The sequence below is a fragment of the Lactuca saligna genome, chromosome 9, assembly GCF_052625555.1.
Source record: "Lactuca saligna cultivar CGN05327 chromosome 9, ASM5262555v1, whole genome shotgun sequence".
Taxonomy (NCBI): Eukaryota; Viridiplantae; Streptophyta; class Magnoliopsida; order Asterales; family Asteraceae; genus Lactuca; species Lactuca saligna.
Window position 1 is genome coordinate 50,478,813 of NC_136425.1, and position 27,745 is coordinate 50,506,557.

A 27,745-nucleotide genomic window follows, 5' to 3' on the forward strand; every position below is an offset into this window, starting at 1 on the left:
CTTAAGTCCTTTTTCTGACCTCCTTATCATCCTCCATTGTTATCAAAACCCTAAATTCAGTTGTAGCCTCCATTGTCTAGTTTTTTAGTCTTAGAAGGAAGTTTGGTGTTCATTTTGTGCATTGTGAAGGAGTTAGAAGATCTTTATGTAACATCCCGGAATTGCAAAAGTAGAGTTGAAGGGCTGAAAGTGTAAGTTTTAGAGGATGACTCGGCTGGTGGTTGCTACAAGTGCGGCAAGAGTCACGAGGGGGTGTGTCGAGCTGGTGGTTGCTACAAGTGTGGCAAGGAGGGACATATTGCCAGGGATTGCCCTAAGGGGTTTATGGTTTGCTTTCACTGCAACCAGACAGGCCATCGGAAGGCCGAGTGTCCGCAGCTTTGTCAGGGAGCTACACCTACTACCAGGACTACTGAGACCCGACCGGCGAAGGTCGAGGCCCCGAGGGCTCGCGGGAGAGCCTTTCAGCTGACTGCGGAGGAGGTCCGCGCTGCACCCGATGTTGTGGCAGGTATGTTAGCATTCACGTATTTACTTAAAGGTCGAAATGTTATGCTTATGTTAATGTATGTGTAGGTACTTTTCTTGTGAACTCTATGCCTGCTCTAGTGCTATTTGATTCGGGTGCGAGTAGATCGTTCGTATCGTTAGCCTTTAGTCAGCATATCGGCATTAGTCGTGGGCCGTTAAGTCGGCCTTTGAGCGTTTCTATTGCGGCCGAGAGGGTGGTTTGTGCTACGGAGGTTCTTCGGGGATGTGTGCTAGAGATCTTCGGGGTCGCGTTCCTGATTGACCTAATTCCTATTGCGATGGGGGATGTCTGTGTCATCGTAGGCATGGACTGGTTGAGCCGATTCAGCGCTGTCATCGACTGCGAGCGTCAGCTGGTGACTATACGAGACCCTAGTGGGGGAGTTCTTACGGTATACGGCGAGGGTACCCGTTCGGGATCAGCTTTTTGTTCGGCCGCTAGGGCGAGGCAATGCATACAGCAGGGATGTAACGGTTTTGTGGCGTATGTGATGGATACGCGGGAGACTTCCGAGAGACCGAAGACAGTGGAGGAGGTTCCAGTGGTGCGCGAGTTTCCAGATGTTTTTCCCGAGGATTTGCCGGGAGTACCTCCTGCGAGGCAAGTAGAGTTTGGTATCGATCTAGTTCCAGGGGCTGCGCCTATTGCGAAGGTGCCTTATCGTCTTGCACCTCCAGAGATGCAAGAGTTGTCCTCGCAACTCCAGGAATTGTTGGGAAAGGGATTTATTCGGCCAAGTAGCTCGCCGTGGGGAGCACCGATTCTGTTCGTCAAGAAGAAGGATGGTTCACACCGGATGTGTATCGATTACCGGGAGCTGAACAAGGTGACGGTCAAGAACCGCTATCCGTTACCGAGGATCGATGATCTATTTGATCAGTTGCAAGGGGCATCTTGGTTTTCCAAGATCGATTTGAGATCAGGGTACCGTCAGGTAAGAGTGCGGGATGAGGACGTCCAGAAGACAGCATTCAGGACGCGGTATGGGCATTACGAGTTCGTGGTGATGCCTTTTGGGCTCACCAATGCCCCAGCAGTGTTCATGGATCTCATGAACAGGGTATGCAGGCCGATGCTGGATCGGTCTGTGATTGTATTTATCGACGATATTCTGGTGTATTCGCGGTCTAGAGAGCAGCATGAGGGGCATTTGAGGGAGGTCCTTGAGGTACTGAGGTCGGAGAAGCTATATGCAAAATTCTCCAAATGTGACTTCTGGTTACGGGAGGTCCAATTTCTGGGACACGTTGTTAATCGGACAGGGATATTGGTTGATCCGGCCAAGGTGGAAGCAGTGATGAGTTGGGAGGCACCGAAGTCACCTTCTGAGATCAGGAGTTTCCTTGGGTTGGCGGGGTACTATCGGAGGTTTATTAGGGACTTCTCCAAGATCGCGGTGCCGCTCACCAGATTGACTCGGAAGGGTGTTACATTTTCATGGGGACCTGAGCAGCAGACTTCCTTCGAGACACTTCGTCAGAGACTGTGCGAACCCCAATATTAGCTCTCCCGGAAGGGATGGAGGACTTTGTCGTATATTGCGACGCATCGATTTCGGGACTGGGTGCAGTGTTGATGCAGAGGGGCCATGTGATAGCCTATGCATCGAGGCAGCTGAAGCCTCACGAAGCGAGGTATCCCACGCATGACTTAGAGTTGGGGGCAGTAGTGTTCGCCCTCAAAATTTGGCGTCACTACCTGTACGGGGTTCGTTGTACCATATACACGGACCATAAGAGTTTGAAGTATTTGATGGATCAACCCAACCTAAATATGCGTCAGAGGAGATGGTTAGACGTGGTTAAGGATTATGACTGTGAGATCCTATACCACCCAGGCAAGGCTAATGTGGTAGCCGATGCATTGAGTCGTAGGGCGGAGAGCACTACATTGTGGGACGTATGTTTGAGATTAACGGTGATGACTCCGGTATTAGATGCTATTCGTGGGGCACAGGCCGAGGTTGTGAAATCCGGGATGCAGAAGAAGGAGCGGGTCGTCGGGTTGATTTCAGAGTTCGTTATGGATGGACGGGGACTTCTAACGTTTCAGGGTCGGATTTGGGTACCATTCGTGGGCGGTACGCGTGTTACGTTGATGGAGGAGGCTCACAGATCGAAATTCTCGATCCATCCCGGTGCTACGAAGATGTATTTGGATTTGAGAAAGGAGTATTGGTGGCCTTGTATGAAGAGAGACGTTGCTTGGTTCGTTGAGAGGTGTTTGACCTGCCGTAGGGTTAAGGCCGAGCATCAGAGACCGCATGGTAAGTTGCAGCCCTTGGAGATTCCTGAGTGGAAGTGGGAACAGATCACGATGGATTTCATCACCAAATTGCCGAGAACCGCCAGAGGAGTCGATGCAATTTGGGTGATTGTGGATAGGTTGACAAAGAGTGCACACTTCCTTGCCATTAGCGAAAGTTCATCAGCAGAGAAGTTGGCAGAGTTATACGTGAGAGAGATAGTATCTCGGCATGGGGTACCGATTTCGATTGTTTCGGATCACGACGTACGTTTCACTTCCAGGTTCTGGAAGAAATTTCATGAGGAGTTGGGTACTAAACTGCATTTTAGTACCGCATACCATCCCCAGACCGACGGTCAGAGCGAGCGGACGATTCAGACATTGGAAGACATGCTTAGAGCGTGTGTGTTGGACTTCGGGGGTAGCTGGGATGCACATCTGCCATTGGCTGAGTTTTCCTACAACAACAGCCATCATTCGAGCATTGGTATGCCACCTTTTGAGTTGTTGTATGGTAGGAGGTGTCGGACTCCCATTTGCTGGGGAGAAGTGGGACAGAGAGTGATGGGCAGTACAGAGATCGTGCTTCAGACGACCGAACAGATTCAACAGGTGAGGCAGAGGTTAGTGACCGCCCAGAGCCGACAGAAGAGTTACGCGGACAGACGCCGGTCCGAGCTCGAATTCCAGGTTGGCGACTTCGTTCTCCTAAAGGTTTCTCCTTGGAAAGGAGTGATTCGGTTCAGAAAGAGGGGCAAATTGGGGCCCCGGTTCATAGGTCCATTTCGTGTAGTTGCGAGGGTAGGTCGGGTAGCTTATCGGTTGGAGTTGCCAGCAGAGCTGAGTCAGATTCACAATACCTTTCACGTATCACAGTTGAGGAAGTGTATAGCCGATGAATCGGCAGTGGTTCCGTTAGAAGATATTCAGGTGGATGCGAGCCTGAATTACGCCGAGAGACTAGTAGCTATCAGGGATCGGAAGATCAAGGTTCTACGGAACAAGGAGATAACTCTGGTGTTGGTTCAGTGGCAACATCGGAAGGGATCGGAGATGACGTGGGAGCCGGAGAGTGAAATGCGGGAGCAACATCCGGAGTTATTCGCGGAATGAGACTTCGAGGGCGAAGTCTAGTTCTAGTGGGGGAGAGTTGTAACAGCCCGGAATTTCAGGTATTACTTTAAATTAATTTGGGGAATATTTAAGGGGTGGACTCGGCGAGTTGATGCCTGACTCGCCGAGTAGGACCACGGTCTTGGTCACAGATTCGCGACTGGACTCGACGAGTCCATTAGGGACTCAGCGAGTCGACGCTGTTCAGCTGAAACCCTAGCCGTTTTGATTCTAGATCGTATATAATGTCTTTAGGGCCGTCATGTCTCGTCTTTTGGCCGATTGAAGATAACTTAAAAGTCTGTGGGCATCAGGAGCAAGGGTGAAGGCTAGTGGAAGCTTGAAGAGGTTGTTAGGCAAGGAGAGGCAAGGTGGTGATCAAAGGAGGATCAAGGGGTCGAGCTCTGAAGGTTGGGGACACAGGGAACACGTTTTCCAGGTAATCCTCGGATCATTTCTGTAGTTTTGGCGTTGTACACGAATCTAGGGTTTAGGAAACCCATTTAAGGATTTGATAGATTATAGTGTTGTTACAAGTGTTTAAATCCCAGTAATATTATGTGTAAAGGTCCAGGAAGCCCCATATCTATATATTATGGAATCATGCGAATTACAGGAGGCAGTTGATTGACTGCATGGCGAGGACTCGCCGAGTCCAATGATCAGACTCGGCGAGTATCTTGAAGATTCACTAGGACTCGCCGAGTTGTTCTTCGGACTCGGCGAGTAGCTTGAAGACTTACTGGGACTCGTCGAGTCGTTCTTTAGACTCGGCGAGTGGAGTCGGGGTGTCTAGACTCGCCGAGTCGCCTTTGCACTCGACGAGTCCGGTCAAGTTGACCATTGACCTGTATGTAATTTCGTAGGGTCAGTTGTCTTGTTTGATAAGATCATTAATAAAGGTATGTGGTATTATAGGGAGCCTGCAGATTAGCGGATCGAGTGCGAGTAGCTTGAAGGGTTTATAGCTTGCATACTACGAGGTGAGTCTTCTCACTATACTTCACCCGGAAGGGTTTGACTGTGTGACCGGAAGGTCGTAGGTGATCTATGTGATTTATGCTATAACTGGAAAGGTAGATGCTATATATGTTATGTATGTTTATACGGGCCGGAAGGCGATATGTTATGTGGTAGAAAGAACAGGTATGATGTATGACATATGTGCTATGTGTGTTATGTTATATGTGTTATGTTTTATAAATGTTATGGGCCGGAAGGCAATATAATACGGGCCGGAAGGCGATTATGTTACGGGACGGAAGGCAATGTTATGGGGACCGGAAGGTCCGGGCCGGAAGGCGTATGTGGGTAAGTCGTATACTAGGGAACTCACTAAGCATTTATGCTTACCAGTTGTGTTTATGTGTTTCAGGTACTAGTGATGACCGTGGGAAGGCGCCGGCGTGACACGTACACACTGCCATTGTTGTAGATCTTGGGGATTCATTATTTGTATTTTTGAAATGAACTTGGAATAAATAATTTTGTTGAATAATGTTGTCTTATTTTTAATGAAAAATTTATTTGAAAATTTGAGCTGTTACAATTGGTATCAGAGCCTTGGTTTGAGGAATTCGGGTGTACTTTCGGGTGCAACTGAACTCAGACCGAGGATTTGAGGAAAAACCTTTTAAAAATAATAAGGACACAACATTTCATAAATGGTAAGGCGGTAAAACAAGAATGGAGCAGTGTGTACGATCAGCCAGCGCCCGAACGGTAAAGATCCCCAGAATACCTTACAATGTTATGTTATGCACTGAATTATGAATTGTTATGCATGCTAGAAGACTAGGTATACATGATAGGACTAGAATGGCCTGTTTTGTGATGCCTTAGTCTAGGGAGATTGCTTATATGAGATATTTGGTAGCGTGCAAGTAGATAGTGCATACTAGAGGTAGAGTACTCATTATTCGGGATTTGGGGAAGAAGATTTGGGACGAATACTGATACGGTGTGGTCGGTAGTATTGGGCCCGTACTACCGAAGACACCGGATCGGTGGAAGACCCAAGTAAGAATCCCTGGAAATCGGAGACTGAGTAGGGCGCATATCGAGTACAATTGTACTTGGTGGAGTCTCTGATGATTTTATGTTGTATTTCAGAGACATCATGGTCATCACACGCAATGGGGCGAGTTCGAGCGGTGCGAGTGACGAGGAGATTCGTCAGATGATTCAGGAAAAGGTAGCTGCGGCAGTTCGGGCTGAGATCCCGGAGATGTTTGGGTATATTAAGACCACCCTGATGGAGGAGTTTGAGGAGCAGTACGCCGCACTTACTGAAGCTGCAGTCGCTGCCGCTACCGCAGCTGTGGCTGCTGCTAGGCCGCAAGGGGGTGATTCGTTGCTATTCAGGGAATTCAGCAACACGAAACCCCCTGAGTTCGATGGGACGCAGGATCCGATTGCGGCTATGAGGTGGATCGCCGACATTGAGGGGTGCTTCTATACTTGCTCATGCCCGGAGCACTTGAGGGTACGGTTCGCCTTGAACCAGCTCCGTCTGGGAGCGAAGGATTGGTGGAAGTTCGTGACGGCGAACTTCACTCAGGCGGAGATTTCAGCAGTGACATGGGAGAGGTTTACGGAGATGTTCAGGGACGAGTACGTTCCCCCGGTGGAGAGGGAGCGATTGATTCAGGAGTTCTTGACCCTTAAGCAGGGTACTGATTCCGTGGCAGTGATCACGCGGAAGTTTCATGAGAGGGTAATGTTCTGCCCTGAGCTGGTATCTACGGAGCAGTCGCAGATGAGCCGGTATTTGGGCGTTTTGAAGAGGGAGATCCGGGAGTTTGTGTCAAACTCCACCTATCGTACTTTCACTGAGCTTCAGGCGAACGCCAGGAAGCGCGAGATCGAGTTGGAGACTCAGGCGAAGGAGGAGGCTGAGTCTCGGCAGGTGGATCGGCGGCCGGCTCAGTCTCAGCCGGCAGCCAAGCGGACTAAGTTCACTGATTCGAGGATGGGAGGTCCGAAGGGCCTCACTTGCGCGAAGTGCGGCAAGAGTCACGAGGGGGTGTGTCGAGCTGGTGGTTGCTACAAGTGTGGCAAGGAGGGACATATTGCCAGGGATTGCCCTAAGGGGTTTATGGTTTGCTTTCACTGCAACCAGACAGGCCATCGGAAGGCCGAGTGTCCGCAGCTTCGTCAGGGAGCTACACCTACTACCAGGACTACTGAGACCCGACCGGCGAAGGTCGAGGCCCCGAGGGCTCGCGGGAGAGCCTTTCAGCTGACTGCGGAGGAGGTCCGCGCTGCACCCGATGTTGTGGCAGGTATGTTATCATTCACGTATTTACTTAAAGGTCGAAATGTTATGCTTATGTTAATGTATGTGTAGGTACTTTTCTTGTGAACTCTATGCCTGCTCTAGTGCTATTTGATTCGGGTGCGAGTAGATCGTTCGTATCCTTAGCCTTTAGTCAGCATATCGGCATTAGTCGTGGGCTGTTAAGTTGGCCTTTGAGCGTTTCTATTGCGGCCGAGAGGGTGGTTTGTTCTACGGAGGTTCTTCGGGGATGTGTGCTAGAGATCTTTGGGGTCGCGTTCCCGATTGACCTAATTCCTATTGCGATGGGGGATGTCTGTGTCATCGTAGGCATGGACTGGTTGAGCCGATTCAGCGCTGTCATCGACTGCGAGCGTCAGCTGGTGACTATACGAGACCCTAGTGGGGGAGTTCTTACGGTATACGGCGAGGGTACCCGTTCGGGATCAGCTTTTTGTTCGGCGGCTAGGGCGAGGCAATGCATACAGCAGGGATGTAACGGTTTTGTGGCGTATGTGATGGATACGCGGGAGACTTCCGAGAGACCGAAGACAGTGGAGGAGGTTCCAGTGGTGCGCGAGTTTCCAGATGTTTTTCCCGAGGATTTGCCGGGAGTACCTCCTGCGAGGCAAGTAGAGTTTGGTATCGATCTAGTTCCAGGGGCTGCGCCTATTGCGAAGGTGCCTTATCGTCTTGCACCTCCAGAGATGCAAGAGTTGTCCTCGCAACTCCAGGAATTGTTGGGAAAGGGATTTATTCGGCCAACTAGCTCGCCGTGGGGAGCACCGATTCTGTTCGTCAAGAAGAAGGATGGTTCACACCGGATGTGTATCGATTACCGGGAGCTGAACAAGGTGACGGTCAAGAACCGCTATCCGTTACCGAGGATCGATGATCTATTCGATCAGTTGCAAGGGGCATCTTGGTTTTCCAAGATCGATTTGAGATCAGGGTACCATCAGGTAAGAGTGCGGGATGAGGACATCCAGAAGATAGCATTCAGGACGCGGTATGGGCATTACGAGTTCGTGGTGATGCCTTTTGGGCTCACCAATGCCCCAGCAGTGTTCATGGATCTCATGAACAGGGTATGCAGGTCGATGCTGGATCGGTCTGTGATTGTATTTATCGACGATATTCTGGTGTATTCGCGGTCTAGAGAGCAGCATGAGGGGCATTTGAGGGAGGTCCTTGAGGTACTAAGGTCGGAGAAGCTATATGCAAAATTCTCCAAATGTGACTTCTGGTTACGGGAGGTCCAATTTCTGGGACACGTTGTTAATCGGACAGGGATATTGGTTGATCCGGCCAAGGTGGAAGCAGTGATGAGTTGGGAGGCACCGAAGTCACCTTCTGAGATCAGGAATTTCCTTGGGTTGGCGGGGTACTATCGGAGGTTTATTAGGGACTTCTCCAAGATCGCGGTGCCGCTCACCAGATTGACTCGGAAGGGTGTTACATTTTCATGGGGACCCGAGCAGCAGACTTCCTTCGAGACACTTCGTCAGAGACTGTGCGAAGCCCCAGTATTAGCTCTCCCGGAAGGGATGGAGGACTTTGTCGTATATTGCGACGCATCGATTTCGGGACTGGGTGCAGTGTTGATGCAGAGGGGCCATGTGATAGCCTATGCATCGAGGCAGCTGAAGCCTCACGAAGCGAGGTATCCCACGCATGACTTAGAGTTGGGGGCAGTAGTGTTCGCCCTCAAAATTTGGCGTCACTACCTGTACGGGGTTCGTTGTACCATATACACGGACCATAAGAGTTTGAAGTATTTGATGGATCAACCCAACCTAAATATGCGTCAGAGGAGATGGTTAGACGTGGTTAAGGATTATGACTGTGAGATCCTATACCACCCAGGCAAGGCTAATGTGGTAGCCGATGCATTGAGTCGTAGGGCGGAGAGCACTACATTGCGGGACGTATGTTTGAGATTAACGGTGATGACTCCGGTATTAGATGCTATTCGTGGGGCACAGGCCGAGGTTGTGAAATCCGGGATGCAGAAGAAGGAGCGGGTCGTCGGGTTGATTTCAGAGTTCGTTATGGATGGACGGGGACTTCTAACGTTTCAGGGTCGGATTTGGGTACCATTCGTGGGCGGTACGCGTGTTACGTTGATGGAGGAGGCTCACAGATCGAAATTCTCGATCCATCCCGGTGCTACGAAGATGTATTTGGATTTGAGAAAGGAGTATTGGTGGCCTTGTATGAAGAGAGACGTCGCTTGGTTCGTTGAGAGGTGTTTGACCTGCCGTAGGGTTAAGGCCGAGCATCAGAGACCGCATGGTAAGTTGCAGCCCTTGGAGATTCCTGAGTGGAAGTGGGAACAGATCACGATGGATTTCATCACCAAATTGCCGAGAACCGCCAGAGGAGTCGATGCAATTTGGGTGATTGTGGATAGGTTGACAAAGAGTGCACACTTCCTTGCCATTAGCGAAAGTTCATCAGCAGAGAAGTTGGCAGAGTTATACGTGAGAGAGATAGTATCTCGGCATGGGGTACCGATTTCGATTGTTTCGGATCGCGACGTACGTTTCAATTCCAGGTTCTGGAAGAAATTTCATGAGGAGTTGGGTACTAAACTGCATTTTAGTACCGCATACCATCCCCAGACCGACGGTCAGAGCGAGCGGACGATTCAGACATTGGAAGACATGCTTAGAGCGTGTGTGTTGGACTTCGGGGGTAGCTGGGATGCGCATCTGCCGTTGGCTGAGTTTTCCTACAACAACAGCCATCATTCGAGCATTGGTATGCCACCTTTTGAGTTGTTGTATGGTAGGAGGTGTCGGACTCCCATTTGCTGGGGAGAAGTGGGACAGAGAGTGATGGCAGTACAGAGATCGTGCTTCAGACGACCGAACAGATTCAACAGGTGAGGCAGAGGTTAGTGACCGCCCAGAGCTGATAGAAGAGTTACGCGGACAGACACCGGTCCGAGCTCGAATTCCAGGTTGGCAACTTCGTTCTCCTAAAGGTTTCTCCTTGGAAAGGAGTGATTCGGTTCAGAAAGAGGGGCAAATTGGGGCCCCGGTTCATAGGTCCATTTCGTGTAGCTGCGAGGGTAGGTCGGGTAGCTTATCGGTTGGAGTTGCCAGCAGAGCTGAGTCAGATTCACAATACCTTTCACGTATCACAGTTGAGGAAGTGTATAGCCGATGAATCGGCAGTGGTTCCGTTAGAAGATATTCAGGTGGATGCGAGCCTGAATTACGCCGAGAGACCAGTAGCTATCAGGGATCGGAAGATCAAGGTTCTACGGAACAAGGAGATAACTCTGGTGTTGGTTCAGTGGCAACATCGGAAGGGATCGGAGATGACGTGGGAGCCGGAGAGTGAAATGCGGGAGCAACATCCGGAGTTATTCGCGGAATGAGACTTCGAGGGCGAAGTCTAGTTCTAGTGGGGGAGAGTTGTAACAGCCCGGAATTTCAGGTATTACTTTAAATTAATTTGGGGAATATTTAAGGGGTGGACTCGGCGAGTTGATGCCTGACTCGCCGAGTAGGACCACGGTCTTGGTCACAGATTCGCGACTGGACTCGACGAGTCCATTAGGGACTCAGCGAGTCGACGCTGTTCAGCTGAAACCCTAGCCGTTTTGATTCTAGATCGTATATAATGTCTTTAGGGCCGTCATGTCTCGTCTTTTGGCCGATTGAAGATAACTTAAAAGTCTGTGGGCATCAGGAGCAAGGGTGAAGGCTAGTGGAAGCTTGAAGAGGTTGTTAGGCAAGGAGAGGCAAGGTGGTGATCAAAGGAGGATCAAGGGGTCGAGCTCTGAAGGTTGGGGACACAGGGAACACGTTTTCCAGGTAATCCTCGGATCATTTCTGTAGTTTTGGCGTTGTACACGAATCTAGGGTTTAGGAAACCCATTTAAGGATTTGATAGATTATAGTGTTGTTACAAGTGTTTAAATCCCAGTAATATTATGTGTAAAGGTCCAGGAAGCCCCATATCTATATATTATGGAATCATGCGAATTACAGGAGGCAGTTGATTGACTGCATGGCGAGGACTCGCCGAGTCCAATGATCAGACTCGGCGAGTATCTTGAAGATTCACTAGGACTCGCCGAGTTGTTCTTCGGACTCGGCGAGTAGCTTGAAGACTTACTGGGACTCGTCAAGTCGTTCTTTAGACTCGGCGAGTGGAGTCGGGGTGTCTAGACTCGCCGAGTCGCCTTTGCACTCGACGAGTCCGGTCAAGTTGACCATTGACCTGTATGTAATTTCGTAGGGTCAGTTGTCTTGTTTGATAAGATCATTAATAAAGGTATGTGGTATTATAGGGAGCCTGCAGATTAGCGGATCGAGTGCGGGTAGCTTGAAGGGTTTATAGCTTGCATACTACGAGGTGAGTCTTCTCACTATACTTCACCCGGAAGGGTTTGACTGTGTGACCGGAAGGTCGTAGGTGATCTATGTGATTTATGCTATAACTGGAAAGGTAGATGCTATATATGTTATGTATGTTTATACGGGCCGGAAGGCGATATGTTATGTGGTAGAAAGAACAGGTATGATGTATGACATATGTGCTATGTGTGTTATGTTATATGTGTTATGTTTTATAAATGTTATGGGCCGGAAGGAAAAATACTATGGGCCGGAAGGCAATATAATACGGGCCGGAAGGCGATTATTTTATGGGCCGGAAGGCAATGTTATGGGGACCGGAAGGTCCGGGCCGGAAGGCGTATGTGGGTAAGTCGTATACTGGGGAACTCACTAAGCATTTATGCTTACCAGTTGTGTTTATGTGTTTCAGGTACTAGTGACGACCGTGGGAAGGCGCCGGCGTGACACGTACACACTGCCATTGTTGGAGATCTTGGGGATTCATTATTTGTATTTTTGAAATGAACTTGGAATAAATACTTTTGTTGAATAATGTTGTCTTATTTTTAATGAAAAATTTATTTGAAAATTTGAGCTGTTACACACAGCCTCCCTTATTCCCCCCTTGAGTTCCAGAAACCCTAAATACGTGGAGAGATCAATTGTGGAGCAAATTAGAGCTTGGAGAGGTGTTGTTTGAAGAGATCTTGAAGGAGAAGTGGCTTGAATCAAAGGGCTTTGCTTGGATTCGAGTTTGGCTGCTATTGAGGCATCTTTTGGAGGTAATATCTTCGTCCTTAGGCTGTGCATTCCTAGTTTCATCATTTTGGGGTTTGTGGGGAGTATGTCTTGGAATGTTTTGGAGTTTGGAGGATAGATCTGAGGTTGCTACCTCAGATCTGGGATGTTGAAGGCCTAGAGTGCATTAAAGTTCCTGTGTTTGTGTGCTTAGTGGAGTCACCATGTCCCAAACCTTGGTTTTAAGGTGAATATGGCTTAAATCTCGTTAGATTCACGTAAAGTTTGCCACTTTATGTGATGGATGGATTGTAGGAGGTTGGATCTATGTTTTGGATCAATTGCATGGCCTGAGATGCTTCTGTATGGATTCAGAACGGTGGTACTCGACGAGTCACATGGGTGGACTCGACGAGTTGCTTGAGGATGGCCTGGGACTCGACGAGTTGGAAGAACAACTCGGCGAGTAGGTTGAAGATGGCCTTGGACTCGGCGAGTCTTGTCGAAGAAGTCCCAATATTTCTGGTTGAGTCGATGAATCGGCGAGTCAAGGGATGACTCGGTGAGTTGAGTGCGAGTGAACTCAGAGTTGTTGGACTCGACGAGTCTTGGGGTGACTCGGCGAGTTGGGTCGCTAATTGAGGGGAGTTCTGAGCATAAGGACTCGGCGAGTCATCGGGATGACTCGGCGAGTAGGGTCAGTCAGGGGTTGACTTTGACTCGTCCAAGGTTGACTAGTTGTCTTCCAGGGGTATTTTGGTAATTAAGGGTAATTATTGAGTTGTATGTGTTGATGTTTAGTGAAGGAGTTCGTGCCGGAGTTCGGAGCAGCGGGATCTTATCTTTTCAGCCGGCAGTTTCGAGGTGAGTTATCCTCACTATATCAACAGGGTCTAAGGCACTAAGGCCGGCCCTTTATTGTATTGAGATTCGGTTATGGTTGTTATGTTATTATTGATGTGTCTGCATCCTGGTAGCTAGGATGGTACATGCTAGGAGGCCTTGTTAAGGTCAGTTTTCCCGATATACAGAGTGATGCTATGCTAGTGACCGGTTAGGTCGGTAACCCGGTTAGGGTAATGATATGCTATGTGATCTGCTTGTTCGGTTTGTTGACTATGACTGTTATATGAATGTATGTTTTGTGCACATGGTTATTTGGACTGGAGATGGGTTGAGGCAGGTCCTGCTTTGTGCTGTAGGCCAAGATACCCAGGGCGGACCGGTTGTTCCGAAGGCCCAGCGAGCGGTCCGGATAGGCTGTAGGCCCCACGAGGGCGGACCAGACGTGCCGAGGCTCGGAGAGTGGACCAGGCCGACTGAAGGCCCGATGCAGGCGGACCAGTCACACTGTAGACTCAGAGAGTGGACCAGGTGGGTTGAAGGCCCGATGCAGGCGGACCAACCCCACTGTAGACTCGAAGGACATGACTAGACCCGGAGGATGGATCCGTTGGACTGAAGGCCCGATACGGCGGACCAGTCACACGGTAGACCCGATATGCATGGTTGTTCTATGATCTGTTATGTTATGTATGTTTCATATGTTTTGGACCGGAAGGTCGTAGCCTGGAAGGGCGTATGCGTGGTTGGTATTTTGGGGGTATCTCACTAAGCTTTCGGGCTTACAGTTGCGGTTTAATGTTTTTCAGGTTCTTCAGGAGACTGTGGCAAGGCGAAGGCGCGATCGTACCGCTCCTCATGATTTTGTAGCAATGTGATTCTGGGAATACTCAAATGACTTGTATTGAAAACCTTTTTGTAAACATTTTAATGAAAATCAGGTTGTTTTGAAAATTTTAAATTGGTTGTATTTTTCGGATGTTACACTTTAAGTTTCTAGCTTGGAGAAGGGAGTCTTGGATCCAGAATCACTCCATTTCTTGCAGTCACTTTATGGTATCAAGTTCATACCTTGACTTGTAGATGATTAGATCTTCTCATTTTGGGTTTTTTTTGTGTTTTGGCCTCTTTTTGGGGATGATGATGGAATGAAGTCATTTAAGGGGTTTGTTCTTTTAGATCTAAGATGGTTTTGGTACCCTTGAGCTTAAAGGTGCAAACTTTATGAGGATTTTGGTGTCATGCATGCATTAAGTTAATTATTAAGTCTATTTTAAGATTAAGAGCCTCATTTAGACATGCATGAATGTAAAGTTGGCAACTTTATGTGGTTTTCCAGCTCAAGGAAATCAAATCTATGCTCTGGGGCCATGTCCTTAGGGATTAAGTGCTTAATGTATTAAGATGTAGGTTTTTGACTAACTCGGTGAGTTGACTCGGTTTTTCCCCGACTTTGCAGAATGGTAGAGGAACTCGGCAAGTTTATGGACAACTAGGCGAGTTGGATAACTCAGGCCGTTGACCTTGACTTTTGACCCTGTCTTTGACCAAGTTGTTCTAAGGATGTACTTGAGGTAATTAGAATGGTAATTCAGAAAATTATAGTAACAGGATAAGACTCATATGGGATTAGGCCCAATTTTCCATTAGGGGGCCTTGGTGGATCTTTTGGATTTGGACCTCAGTTTTGGTTCATGTTGGGTCAGGGGTAGAATGGTCATTTTCTCCCAAGTGAGGATTTTGGACTGTAGCTTGGCGCCTAATTGCTAATTGGGTGTGTTGTTGATATTGATAGTTTGGGAAGCCAACAGGGCAGCAGCTAAGGATTCTTGCAGTGAACTTTAGTATTCGAGGTGAGTTTCGCCTCACTGTATTTGTGGGTCGAAGGCACCAATGCCGACCCACTAGTTTTGGTTATCTGTTAATAGAGCGGTACCTTTGGGACTGTATATATAGTCATGTAGGATAGACTGAGGACTCTTTATCCAAGCTCTCTTACCTATTCCTCTTTTGGTTGTGGTTCTAAAGTGGGATCATCTGTTCGGGTGACTATCTCACCTCTAGCTACATACGATCGTGCATTCCTTGGATTGTTGATATTAAGTATGTTGCTATGTTGTTATGATTTGTTAGATCGATATCCTAGAAGATAGGATGATGATATGCTTAGTGATCTGCCTGTTATCTGTTATGGCTATATGTTTACCGGTTGCATATGTTGATGTAGTGTGGTTAGCTTGAAACTGTATTGTTTTGTGTTGTCAGTCAACAAACTCGGTAATATTTATATCGATATGGTAATATTTATATCGATAAGTTATATGTATGCTTATCTGTTATATATATATGCCAACATGGTTATGTGTGGTCGGGTTGAGGCGGACCTGCTTTATACTGAAGACCAACAGACTCAGGGCGTCTCAGATAGAGTGAAGGCCAATAGGGCATACCAGTCATGCCAAAGGCCTAAAGAACATTCCAAATAGTAAGTTAATGTAAGGAACATACATGAACTCAAAAAACCAGACAATCAATCACGAAGAAAACATCATTTATTTAAAATTAGAAAGTAAGCTAATGTAAGGAACATACATGAACACAAAATGATAAAAATAAATACAAATCAAAATGATAAATAAATATGTATTATCAATACAAAAGGATGTTATAAAGAAAAAATTTGTGATATCTTTTCATAAATTTCTAAACACTTATTTATACACAACATTACACGCAGTTACTTTTAACAATACTCAATATGGTAGTATTATAACCAGTAAAAAACAACGTTACAAGCAAATACTTTTAAAAATACTCAATATGGTATTATTATAATCAGTAAAAAAAACCTCACGCTATGTTGCGGGTTTGAATAAAATGCGAAGTGACTCCAATTCTGCTTTGTTTGCTCTCTTTCTTATCTTTCTTGATCTGATCCAACCATGTGTGAACATATTACAAACCTCTACAATGTTTTTTTTTTTAACTTTTACTATAGTAAACATATAGCAATCTACTTTTCCACTTTTTATCATTTTCTTTTTATAGCAACCTACTTTCCATTTACGTAATCTTATGGTTAATATGCCTTTAACTAGATTTGGACCATTTTACCCCTATAGTTGCATCCTTGGTTGCCGCTCCTTAAGATGGTTTGTAAAGTTCTCTCTGCCTTTATGTCACCTTGAGTGGGCCCAGGCCAAAGATAAATCTAAACCAAAACCAATTAGTTATTTCATATCTCAAAAAAGTGATTAAAAATAGACGAAAATGGTAGTAGATTGTGAACCCGACCTTGGTTTTCTTATAAGTGTAAATGGCATGAGCAATTGTGGAACAACTAGGCCTTTTGTCTTTGCAAAACCAATGACATCATTATAGCTCCCACAAGCAAGTATTACGGGATACTTGATCAAATGACCTCCCTATACAAATGAAAAGTATCAAAATTTAAAAAATCTTTCATTTCATGTATTAAAAATAATAATAAATGTCTATTTATCTTTGTAACTTTACATGTACGGGTAACATCAATGAGTTTCACATCAAAACCCTATCATTAAAAAACAAAATATAGATAAATTTACAAAATCAAAATATAATATAGATAGAGGAAACCAAATTCATATGCACAAAGTTTAATAAATAACTTTCCATTTAAAATGTTCTACTCAAGTTCCTACATCAAGACAAAAGCCTAAAATGTTAAATTAATAGAAGTCAAGACATAGAAAAAGAGAAAACTAATTAAAAAAATAATAAACATTATTAAAGGTAGGTGTAGGCATGTAATTTTTCATTTGACTTCTTCAAATCTCATTATTATTTCCGTAAACACACATCCAAACACTCCTAAGTAGCATTACATATTTAAGATGTTTAGACAAACAAATGAAAAAACAGCCATTTTGACATACTTCCAAAATTGAATGCTTGATCGCCAAATTAGTTTAAAACCTACTCAGTCACCCAGATTTGATTCCATAAAGGTAAATTACGGAAGGAACAAAAAACAGTTGACCTAATTCTGTAGTTGAATAATGAAGCGATTCATGATTGTGGTTGTTATTCAACCACGATGTAAACCATAAAGTCACCTATGTCATTACTTTGGAAGGGATTGACATACTCCTTCAATATCATGGTTTAGCTCTATATGTAGTTTGATCGATATGTTGGATACCAGTCAAATGTCTAATATAACCTTTCAATAAGAACAAAGTAAGCATACATTAACCAAAAAAATTATCAACAACAAATTAAACAACCATAATAGGGCATTTGTTGCATAAAATAACTCATTTTTTGCATATTGTAGTGTCAATTTCTTCTGTTTTTGTAGGATGCTATATTTCTTTCCAAATAAAAGTCAAGTAAAAAGAAAATATTTCGATTTGCACGAAACCCTAAAGTTACTGTTAAAGAAAGTGAACCAAAAAGTTAACTGACTAGCACAGCTCAGAATCATGTACTTCAAAAATCAGTCTTAAATTTGGGGAAATTAGGTTCAAAATAAAGTAATTTGAAGATCCAGGGTGGCTTTGAAGCTGGTCAGCTACAGTGCGCAGGTCTGCAGGTGTCCTTACACCTGTCGTCGTCTTACTCTTCATCATCCTATGGCAAGGACGGGAAGCATAGGTGGCCGAAAGGAAAACAGTTGACATAAGTTGAATAGGAACAGCAGAAACTCGCATAAACTTTAAGAAAAACAGAACACTAACCTATTTAAGAACTGATTGCAATTCCTCATCACCTGAAATCAAAGTAGCGATGGGATTTTTTAAACGTCGGGTAGACTTTTCTCCAATGGAAAATGTTTCTGTGATTGATAGTGAAGGCGACAAATGGCAGAGAAGAAGCGTTTCTAGTCTTTACAGAAGGCGGTGGAGCTGGTCTCTAAATGTTTGACAGCTTCACAAACCCTAGGATGCGCAGACCTTGAAAAGTGGAATAGAAATTACAGAAGAAGGATTGAGAGATGGATGTCGTGAGTGTAATTGAACGGGGTGTCGTCTGAAATCAGAAGCTTAGCAAGAGATGGCCGATTAGGCTGGAGTGGTCACAGCAACCCACAGAAAAAGCCGCCAGCCTATCAACAGCCCACTCAAAATGTTACAACTCCATATCATTTATATTTTTATTTTTATTTTTAATTTTTTAATCTTTTTAACATAAAACTAAATAAAAAAATATAATTATAAACTTAAATAATCATTTTACTAATTAAAAATTAAAATACACATATTATTACTTTTTAAAATTAAATAAACATATATAATTATATATAGTAGAGGGTTTAATTTAATTCATAAATGTAAAAAAGTATAATAAGATTAAAAGAGATAAGTTTAGGACGACATTTGTAACTTAAGTTACAAGTGTTCATCTGTTTCTCTTTATTCACTCGTCTTCTTCATCCTTCTACATTGGCTTTCTGAAAAACACGGGTCAATTCCTATTATATGTAGATTATTTTCAAACCCCTTTATGGAACAGTTTTTTGCTGTGATTCGGTGAAATTTTTTTTCTTTTTTTTTCTGCTTTGCTTTTTGATAATTATATATTTTTGTGCGTATATTATACTGGACAGTGGATTACACGTGCAGGTTGCATCTTTCTCTACTATCTATGTGGTGGTTTTCTTCACCTTTTGTATTATCATTGTAGCATATACCACCAACAAGCTTTTACATCTCTGTTTCTTTCTCCACCGCCTCATATACTTTGCTTTCAGATGTTTCCACCGATTGCAGTCCCTCACCAGGGGTTCTTCATCGGCTTGTCACAGGGGACCGATCCTCCACCTACACTCTCTTCTTAATCCATCCACTGACCTTGCTCCTCTCTTCCACCACTGTCCACGATCGACCAACCCATGATCGTACCACCATCCCCAAAACTAAACCCCGTCCTATCCCCCAAACTCAAAGCTTCATACAAACACCATTTAATGCTTAAACAACATCATCGCCTTCTTATTCTCCTCCTCCTCATCACTGTTTTATTCGAATTCCATCAACAAAACCCAAATCAACTTCCGTTCAAAATGGTTCTAACCTTCTTCTTCATCTTATTTCAAAAGATCATGAGTTGTTTATAGTGAACTTGCACTAACAATTCATATCAGATTCATTCCAACAAGGTGATTCCTTTCACTTTTTTTTCACTTGCACTACTATTATTATTATTATTATTATTATTATTATTATTATTATTATAAAATTCGATAACTGTATAAAATTCAAAAAACATTTTAAAATTCAAATGATATTTTAAAATTTGGATAACATTATAAATTTGGACGATATAATAAAATTCGAACAACTATATAAAACGGAACAAAAGCAAACTTTGTTTTTATTTATCACGAAGATTAATTGGTTCGGTATTACATTTGTGTGGTGCGCTATGCGGATTGAAAACATTTAGTCGAGTCATTGTATACCCATGCTGCCGAATGTTATGATTTGTATGTATAGAGAAGCTTGGACAAAACATTAGACATTAGATATGCTCCTTGTAAATCAACCATTGCATGATGGTTAGGATGAATTGTAATTTATCAATAAACGTTAATGGTATCAGTTTGTTTCTAAAATAAAGACAAACTTTACTTTTGTTTCATTTTATATAATCGTTCGAATTTATAATGTTATCCGAATTTTAAAATGTTATCATAATTTTAAAATGTTGTCTGAATATTATATGGTTATCGAAATTTATAATAATAATAATAATAATAATAACAACACCAACAACAGCAGCAGCAGCAATAACAACAACAACAACAACAATAATAATAATAATAATAATAATAATATGTAAAATAAAAGAAAAAACACAACAAAAAAACAAAAAAGGAAAAAAAATTATGTCAAATCAAAAGTAAAAGATTGATTAGATCGATGTTAGGGGTAAAATGAATTAAGAGGGTACTTATAGCACAACCTTTAATTAATTATGGTAAATTAAAATCATTTAATGTTCGTTTAAATAATAAATTAGTTTCATATCTTTAACCCTACCTCCTACAACCACAACTCATTATCGTCTTCTTCATCACCATTACTGTGAACGATCATCATCTTGGGAGCCACCGATAAAAGATTATGTCTTTGTTTACAATCGGACTTCTCATTGACATCTGATATGCGCCAAATACCTTCGAGTGTTTATGGATTTAAATTCATATGTGAAGATTTTTTTGTTTTTTTTTGTACTCGTGTCCATGATTTTGAATCTATATTCAAAGGTTTGTATGTTTTCTTTAAATTTTCAAATTTTCTATACTCGAGTCCATGATTTTGAATCTATATTCAAACGTTAGTATCTTTTCTTTAATTAATCGCTCCAGGTAAAAAAAAAACAATTTGTTTAATACATGAATTTTAATTCATCTCTTCTTGCGGATGATGCCATAGTATATGATAGATATAATGTGATTTGTGTAGTTGATTTATAATGAGATATGGGTGATTTATTTATTTATTTAATTGTTTCTTTTTTTTATAAAGTATTGATTGTGATGTGTAACAACCCAATTTATAGAAAAATTTTAAACTTTTAATTTCATAAACACCATCCATAAGAAGTACAAAAATCCAATTACATATCCATATTATTTTAGAATTCAGACTACAAAAAGCTAAATGTGAAAACACTAGAGAATGCACACCACACCATCAAGTCGGGCCATTGCCCTTATCAATAGAAGTACCTGAAACAATTAATAAAACTGTAAGCACAAGCTTAGTGAGGTTCCCAAACACACAAATCATATAATCACATAATGTTATGCACACACATATACATACAAGTTTTCCATGGACTCCTTCTATGATTTTCAATGGAATGTCATGCGCTACCCCCATGGTCTTGTATCTTCGTGCCATGGGCTCCTCCCATGGTCTTGCCAAGTGTCATGGGCTCCCCATGGTCTTTACATAAGTCCACATATAATTCCACTAACAAAAAATTACATATTCCCATACGAAACATTTCATAATCTGTAATGGGCTGGCCTTGGTGCCTTTGACCCATGAGTGTGGTGAGAGGACTCACCTCAATACTGAACGGTAGCTGACTAGGTCCCGGCTCCGAATATCATCTCTACTCGACCCCTAAACAGAAACAACTTATTTAAATACAACTCCAAAATGACCTAAAACCCCTAAAAAGTCAAACTTGGTCAAGGACTAAAGTCAAAGGTAAAAGTCAACGGTTTGAGTTGACCTAACTCGTCGAGTTGTCCTTCAAGTCGGGTTTCTCCATGAATTGCACAGATCGGGAAAACTCGCATTAACTCACCGAGTTCTTTTAATGAACTCTCAAAGTTGGCCAAGAATCAAACAACTTAATGCCTTAAGTTGTTTCCATCAAATCTAGAAGCTTAAATTCTCATATCTCCTCCCAAATGATGTCTAGAAGGGTAAAGTTTCGAACTTTACCCTTAAAAACCAGCACAAGGAACCCAAACCTGAATCCTTGACTTAATAGAGTGAGGCTTAACCCATTAAGCCCTTAAACTCTTAAAACATAGTCCCAAAACACGTATATGGCATCTCAAGGCTTGAATATCATGTAAAGTTTCCAAATTTACGTCCATGCATGCAAGAAAGGAACCCTAGGGCCCAAAATGGATTAATAAAGGACTTAATGCATAGATGGGACTTAGGACCTAGAAACGCTTGAACCTTTATCCAAGAGAGGTCATGAAAGGGTCACATCTAACATAATAACCCCTAGAACCCTTAACCTTTTGGACAACCCAACCATACACCCAAAAATCAAGCTAAAACATCCAACAAAGAGATCTAGAAGATAACAACACAAGGTATCGACTTTATACCTCAAAAGAACTGCAATAGATGGAGAGTTTCTGGATCCAAAGCCTTCCTTCCAAACTAAGCTCCTCCAATCTTCAAACTCCTCCCAAAAATACCAAAAACCAACTCTCCAAGCACACCATAAGCTCACACACTCAACCTTGGAGGATAATACACGAAATTAGGGTTTTCTGGACAATGAGGTTGGTAAAGAGGCCAGCTAAGAGATTTAGGGTCTTTAAATAGGGTGCAAAACCCTAAAATTAGTGTTCTCTTCATAGCCACCAACTCATCGAGTTGGGACACCCCGACTCGCCGAGTTTGACCAAAAACGTCTACGGCTAACAACCCCCTCGACACGATGAGTTAGAGCTTCCAACTCGTCAAGTCCCTATAGAAAATACAATAAATTAGGGAATTTAGCTAATACCAGATCCAAACGTTACAAATTTCCCCCACTTGAATCATACTTCGTCCTCGAAGTCTGCTACATTAAACAATCCTGGGTAATGCTCTCTCATCTCCTCATCGGGCTACCATGTCCATTCTGAGCCCTTCCGATGCTGCAACTGTGCCTTCACTAACTTCACTTCCTTGTTTCGCAAAGCTTTTGTTTTTCTGTTCAAAATCGCATTGGGCTTCTCAATATAATTCAGGCTCCCATCTACATGAATATCATCTAAAGAAATGACTACATCCTCCTCATCAACACACTTCCTAAGCTGAGACACGTGGAAGGTGTTATGGATCTGACTGAGGTCATCCGGTAGATCCAATCGATAAGCAACCCTACCAATAAAGATATAAATCCTGAACAAACCAATAAATCAGGGTCCCAGCTTGCCCCTCTTCCGAAACCGAATAACACCATTTCATGGTGACACCTTCAACAAAACAAAATCCCCCACTTGAAACTCAAGATCTGAATGACGCCAATCAATAAAACTTTTCTGACGACTCTATGCAACTCGCAACCTTTCATGCACATACTGTATCAACTCAGTGGTCTTAAGCACTACTTCGGTGCTTCCCAGAACTCAATTCCCTACCTCCCCCCAACAAACTGGAGTCCTACACCTCCGACCATACAACATCTCAAACGGGGGTCAGTCAATACTATCATGATAACTATTGTTATATGAGAACTCTACTAATGGAAGGTAACTATCCCAACTCCCCCCCCCCCCCCCCCCCCGCGGAATCCAATACATATGCTCGAAGCATATCCTCGAGCGTCTGGATCGTCCCCTCGCTCTGACCATCGTTATGGGGGTGGTAAGCAGTGCTAAAATGCAATTTAGTACCCAACTCCTCATGAAACTTCCTCGAGAATCTGGAGGTGAAACAAACATCGCGGTCCGAGACTACATATACCGGCACCCCGTGCCTGGCCACCACCTCCCGCACATAAATTTCTGCTAATTTCTCGGCGGAGATACTCTCGACAATCTAAATAAAATGTGCATTCTTGGTCAACCTGTCCACAATAACCTAAATGGAATCCACACCCTGCGCCATCTTAAGTAGATTCGTGATAAAATCCATGATGAGATCTTCCCATTTCCACATGGGAATAGGTAGCAACTGCATCTTTCCGTGAGGCCTCTGATGTTTGGCCTTGACCTTCCTATAGGTCAAACACCACTCAATAAACCACACAACCTCCCACTTCATGTAGAGCCACCAATAACTCAATCGCAGGTCTCGATACATCTTTGGGACCCTCGGATGGATAGAAAATTTGGACTTGTGCTCCTCCTCTAAGATTCTTTTCCTCACACCCCGGGATATCGGAACCCAAACTCGGCCACATTGAGTCAATAACCCTCAACCATCTTGAATAAACAACGAAATTTGCCCCCGAATCTGCTCGATCTTCTAGTTCTCATTTTTTAAACCCTCCATGTGTGCCTCCTAATCATATCCAATAAAAAGTGAAATCATTGTTATCCACAAGCAAACATCTCGAATCGGGGCACTTGTCGTCTTACGGCTCAAAGCATCAACTACCACATTGGCTTTCCTGGGATGGTATAAGATCTCACAGTCATAATCTTTCACCACATCTAACCACCACCTCTAAGGCATATTCAAATTATGTTGATTCATCAAATGCTTCAAAATCTTGTGATCGATGAAGATGGTACATCGTACCCCATAGAGATAATGCCTCCAAATCTTGAGGGAAAAAACCACTTCTCCTAACTCCAAATCACAAGTAGGGTAATTCGCCTCGTGAGGCTTCAGCTACCTCGAGGTATAAGCGATCACATGCTCCATATGCATCAGCACAACTCCTAACCCAAAAATAGAAGCGTTGAAATACATTACAAAATCATCCAATCCCTTGGGTAGAGCTAGAATCAGGGCCTTACATAATTTCTGCCTCAATGTCTCGAAATCCGACTGCTGATATAGACCCCACCGAAAGGTCACACTCTTCTTGGTCAAACGGGTTAAGGTTACAACAGTTTTGGAGAAATCTTCGATGAATCTCTTATAATACCCCTCTAATCCCAAGAAACTCTTGATCTCGGATGCGTTTTTTGGAACCTCCTAACACATTACCACCTCAATCTTGGCGGGATCCACCAAAATACCCTTATGGTTGATGATGTCCCCTGAAAAATACCCCTCATGCAACCAAAACTCACACTTGGAGAATTTGGCATAAAGACTCTCCCTCCTCAAGGTCTCCAAACACTTCTCTCAAATGTTGCTCGTGTTGCTCCTTGGTCTTAGAATATACCAAAATATCAGAAATGAAAACAATCACAGACTGAACCAACATCAGTCTGCAAACTCGGTTCATGAGATCCATGAACGTTACTGGATCATTTGTGAGGCCGAATAGCATCACCACAACGTGTTCTGAACGCCGTCTTCGGTATGTCTTCATCTTGAACCCTCATTTGATGATACCCTGACCGAAGGTAAATCTTGGAAAACCACAAATCACCCTGAAGCTGATCGGAAAAATCATCAATCCTCGGAAGCGGATAACGGTTCTTCATCGTTAGTTTATTCAACTCCCGATAATCAATAGACATCCTGTGCGACACATCCTTCTTTTTCATGAACAAAATCGGTGCTCCCCATGGGGAACTGCTCGGACGAATGAATCCCCAGTCTAGCAGCTCCTGAAGCTGCATAGACAACTCATGCATCTCAGGCAGAGCTAGACGATATGATGCCTTAGCTCTCGAAGCCTTACTAGGAACTAGATCAATACAAAACTCCACATGCCTCTCGGGTGGCACCGCAGGTAACTCCTCTGGAAACATATCAGGAAAATCTCGTATAATCGGTACCCTGGTCATATATGGTGCGGCTTCCACCCTCGTATCCAAAATGTAAGCCAAAAACCCGAAACAACCCTGTTGAAGAAGTCTCCTAGCCCTCGCAGTCGAATAGAGAGTTGGTCTATGCGAGGCTCTATCTCCATGAATAACCAGTTCTCTCCTACGAGGGGTTTAAACCCTTACTAACTGACGCTCGCAATCTATCATGGCCCCATTGGCCCCAAATAATCCATCCTGACGATCACCTTCAATCCTCGCAGAAGAATCGAAACCAAATCAATAGAAAACCTCTCCCCAAAGATATTCAGATCACTCTTCCGAAATACCCTTGCAACACTCACAGTGCGGTCATCCATAATCTCCACCTCGATTGGGGAATCTAAGGTCCCTGGAGCATCACAAAACTTCTTGCTGAGCACAAGAGATACAAAAGTTCCGGTAGCCCCCGAATCAAAAAGAATCTAAGTCGGCATACCATTGACATAAAACATCCCCATATAAAATCAAAACAACATAAGCATAATAATAAAATAAACGAAACAGAATTAGATCACATACCAGTCACAACGTCAGGCGCTGCTCGGGCCTCCTCAGTGGTAAGCTGAAATACGCTGCTCTTCACCGCAGGAGCCTCCGCCTTGATCGGGCGGCCCTTTGTAATCCTCATCGTGGCGAGCCCAGGCCCTACCACTACTCTTCCTCCTCTAACCAAACTTAGATAGTCGGCCTTTTTATGACCAATCTGGTTGTAGTGGAAACAAATCAAGCCCTTCTTGGTGCAATCCCCGCTCATGTGACCCGGCTGGCCACATGCATAACATGTTGGGCCCACTGCTCGGTACGCTCCACTGTGTGGCTTACCGTACTTGGCACAACGGCCACAGTCCTGCTGGCCCCTGTTGAGAGGATCGGAGGTCTTAGGCTTCTTGGTCTGACCCACTGCTATCTGAACCTGCTCCGGCTTCCGCTTCATGCGGAGCTCTAACTCAATCTCCCGTTTACGGGCGTAGCCTCTATATGCAGGGGATAGATCAGTTACACAAGGCGTAAGTCAACTGATTTGTAACGACATAAATTTGTGAACCAAAAATTTCAATTTAAAAACACATTTATCACAGTAATGATATCTCAAAATTTCATAATGTCAAATCATCAAGTCTCGTATGTATATATCAAACTCTAGGATCCTATCAATCATAACTCAATCTTTGATGTGCGTACAATCAAGTCGGCGCATTCATGTGATGCTGAGAAGTACCTGAAACACATAACACGCTAAGCACGAAGCTTAGTGAGTTCCCTAAAATACTACATACAACTCTTTAGCCACTCAAGGCTATAACTTTGTAAAACCCTCCGGTCAATGTGTCTCAGTAGGACCCTCCAGTACCACAACTCTAATAGAACCTCAGGTCCTAACTCTGTGGACCCTCCTGTCCTAACTATGTGGACCCTATGGTCCTAACTCTATGGACCATCTGATCCTAACTCTGTAACTTATAATAATACATGGCATAAATCGCATAATGCAGGATATCATGGTACTCAAATAAACACATAAGACCCTTCGGTCACACACAACTCATATTACTACTCTAGGTATGTATAGTGAGAAGACTCACCTCGTAAGCTAACAAGTAAAAGTCTCGTACTCGGAAATCTCGAACTAGCCTCCGCCTAACACATAGGATAAGCATATCTAATTAATACTCTACTCATAATCAAATACACCAAAGGTTGTTTCCTCTTTCTCTCTAACTCTTGGAATGGGTAAAAGGCCATTTTACCCCTCCATGGTCTCCATTACTCATGTTGACCAAACCCTAAAGTCAATAGAAGTCAACTCGAGTCAACAGTCCAAGTTTAACCCAACTCGCCGAGTGCACTCATGAGTCTCGGGAAGGTCTAGCTCGTCGAGTTAACCCCTAACTCGTCGAGCTATCGCATGGTCCAGCTCATCAGGACAAACCCTAACTGACTCGTCAGGCATGGACTCGGTGAGTCCCTATGATTTGATTTCTCATTAAGATGATTTAAGGCAGATCTATCACTCCAAACAATAGATCTACCATCCTAGAGCTCGATTGTCACGTAAAGCTTCGATCTTTACGCTCATGCATGGTGGCTTTGCTCCAATATATCAATACATGTTCCCACAAGGTGTTAAACCCCATACACCTCACATGGATGAATAAAGTTGGGACCTTTGGGCTCTAGGGACCTTACAAGGTCCAGATTTGAGGTTTAAACCTCTAGATAACTTAGTATTCTTGAAGTCCCAAATAAAATGTGATGAAAACCCTAACTTCTTAAACTCATGAAATTTAACCAAATAAAGGGGAAAGATTCAAGATTTTTACCTTCCTCTTGAAGCTCTGGCCGAAATGGCCTGAACCCTAACAACTCCTTCTTGTTCCTTGGTGAAAAAACTCCTCTTCCTCCTCAAAGATGCAATAAAATCCTTCAAGGTTAGCTTAGAGACTCTTTTAGCTCACTACACTCATTTAGGGTTT

General features: G+C 43.8%; 1 long non-coding RNA gene across 1 annotated transcript; it reads right to left on the reverse strand.

The window, feature by feature from the left end:
• Positions 1-15,908: 15,908 nt before the first annotated feature.
• Positions 15,909-18,201, reverse strand: LOC145018467 (uncharacterized). Its single transcript, XR_013667029.1, has 3 exons — positions 17,827-18,201; positions 16,400-16,530; positions 15,909-16,316 (listed from the first exon to the last, which is right to left on the reverse strand). It is a non-coding gene; the product is annotated as an uncharacterized LOC145018467 (long non-coding RNA).
• Between the last annotated feature and the right edge of the window lie 9,544 nt (positions 18,202-27,745).